The following is a 3,120-nucleotide window of genomic DNA, read 5'->3' as shown; positions in this document are numbered from 1 at the left end:
AAATCAAAGATGAAAGGGTCACAACAGACACCCAAAAATACAGACCATTATAAGGGAATATTGTGAAAACCTGTACTGTATTAATTTGAAAATCTAAAAGAAATGGATGGATAACTAAAAATCGTGGGAACCACCAAAGTTAAACCAGGAAGAGGTCAGCAGTTTAAACAGACCCATAACATATAAGGAATTTGAAACAGTAATACAAAGCCTCCCAACTAAAAAAAGCCCAGGCCCAGATGGATTTACAGCAGAATTCTACCAGACATTTAAAGAAGACCTCCAACCAATACTACTTAAATTATTCAAAACAGTAGAAACAGAGGGAGAACTCCCAAAGTCCTTCTATGAAGCCAGCATCACTCTAATACTGAAACTGGGTGAAGACACAACCAAATAAGAAAACTATGGACCCATATCCTTAATGAGCATAGATGCAAAAATTCTCAACCAAATACTTGCAAACCACATACAGACACACATCAAAAAGATCATTCACCATGATCAAGTAGGCTTTATCCCAAGACGCAGGGATAGTTCAATATACACAAGTCAATAAACATCATTAATCATATAAATGGACCCAAAGACAAAAACCACATTGTCATATCAATAGATGCAGAAAATAATTTTGACAAAATTCAGCATGTCTTTATTTTATGTTCAAAGTCCTAGAGGGAATTAGACTGGAGGAAACATACCTCAACATAATTAAAGCCATATGTAACAAAACCACAGCCAACCTCATTCTAAGTGGAGAAAAACTGGAAGCATTCCCATTAAAATCAGGAACTAGACAAGACTGTCCACTATCTCCACTCCTTTTCAATGTAGTGCTTGAAACTCTTGCTAGAGCAATAAGACAGGAGAAGGAAATTAAAGGAGTACTAATTGGAAAAGAGAGGTTAAACTATCATTTTTTGCAGATGATATGATATTATACCAAAGAGACCCCAAAAGTTCCACCAGAAAACTCCTAGAAGTGATCAACACTTTCAGTATAGTGGCAGGTTATAAAATCAATCTACAAAAATCTCAGTAGCCTTTCTATATACCAATAACAAGCAATTGGAGAAAGAATACAGGGAAATGCACCCATTCACAATTGCTGCAATATATATATTGGAATAAATCTGACCAAAGACACCAAAGATCTCTACAATGAAAATGTTAAATTGTTACAGAAAGAGATTGAGGAAGATACCAGGAGATGGAAGGCCCTCCCATGCTCATGAATTGTAAGAATCAATATTGTGAAAAGACCATCCTGCCAAAAGCAATATATAGATTCAGTGCAATCCCAATCAAAGTCCCCATGATGTACTTCACAGAATTAGAAAAAAAAAAATCCTTAAATTCGGATGGAAGCACAAAAGACCCTGGATAGCCAAAACAACCCTGAGCACAAAGAACAAAGCTGGGGGGATTACTATACCAGATCTCAAAGTATACTACAGAACTATAGTCATAAAACCAGCATAGTACTGGTACAAAAATAGACATACAGATCAATGGAACATCACTGAAGATCCAAACCCAAGTACATGTAATTTCAGCCACCTGATATTTAACAAAGGTGCCAAGAACACACAACGGAGGAAAGACAGCATCTTCAACAAATGATGCTTGAGAAATTGGATCTCCACCTGTGGAAGAATGAAACTAGGTTCTTATCTTTAACCTTGCACAAAAGTCAACTCCAAATGATCAAAGACCTCAGTGTGAAATTGGAAACCCTGAAACTATTAGAAGAAAATATTGGCAGTAATTTACAAGATATAAGTGTAGGAAATGATTTTATAAATCAAACAGAAGTTGCTCAGGAATTAAGGTCCCCAATCAACAAGTGGGGCCTCATTACACTAAGAAGCTTCTGTACAGCAAAAGAAACAACCAAAAAAATGAAAAGAAAACCCACAGAATGGGAAAAATCTTCACCAGTGACACATCTGACAGAGGTTTAGCATCCAGAATATATAAAGAACTCAAAAAACAAAGAACCAAGAACCAAATGACCCAATGAAAAGATGGGCTAAAGATCTAAACAGAGAGTTCTCAAATGAAGAAATAAAGATGACTAAGAAACATCTCAAAAAGTGTTCAACATCAGTAGTAATTAGGGAAATGCAAATTAAAACCACCCTAAGGTATCACCTTTCTCTAATCAGACTGGCTAGGATCAAGAGAACAAATCATACGAAATGCTGGCAAGGATGTGGAGAAAGGGGAACTCTCATTCACTGCTGGTGGGATTGCAACCTCTATGGAAAACAGTGTGGAGAACTCTTAAAAAACTAAAAATGAACCTATCATATGACTGGGTTATATCACTCCTTGGCTTATACCCAAAGGACTCACCCTATTGCAGAGACACTTGTACATCCATGTTTGTTGCTTCTCTTTTCACAATAGCTAAGAGATGGAAGCAACCTAAGTGCCCCTCTACTGAAGAATGGTTAACAAAAATGTGGTATATTTACACAATGGAGTTCTATTCAGCAGTAAAGAAAGATGAAATAATGAAATTTGCAGGTAAATGGATGGATCTAGAAACCGTCATACTAAGTGAAGTAACACACACTTAGAAAAATAAATGACAGATGTTCTCCCTTATATATGGCTCCTAGCACCATTTTAAATTCCAGGTCCTTTTAATAAAATGATGCTATACAGCAGTCTCTTCTGCATGAAATAACGACCATTATCACGACTTCAGCCGAGCCTGATCGCTAAACATCATCACAATTGGACTTGTTGACAGTTGTGCTCATTCATTAAAGGAGGGCCAAGCAGGGTCATTGGACCCTCACCACATTATCCAGACACTCTTCCCAGCCAGCTGTATGTAATTTGACCCTAATCGCACATGGCCTCCTGGATTTGGGGAGGGCTAAAGTATACAATCTGGGGAAGGCTAGGGAGACAAGGCATGACCCATGCTGGGTAAAGGCTTTCCACTGTGCATACCCTCAGGTCATACATACACCTCAGCAAACCCTCACTTATTTCAGTAAGTAAGCTCAATAAATTCATTGGTTCCCCAGTAAAACTTTAATTAGACATTGGCTTGACACTAGAACCTTAAAGGGAATAAGCATTTTTCCCCAGGAGAAGAATTCT

The sequence above is a fragment of the Nannospalax galili genome, unplaced genomic scaffold (genome assembly GCF_000622305.1).
Source record: "Nannospalax galili isolate Female #2095 unplaced genomic scaffold, S.galili_v1.0 scaffold1384, whole genome shotgun sequence".
Classification (NCBI taxonomy): domain Eukaryota; kingdom Metazoa; phylum Chordata; class Mammalia; order Rodentia; family Spalacidae; genus Nannospalax; species Nannospalax galili.
Note: the sequence above shows the minus strand (reverse complement) of the source record.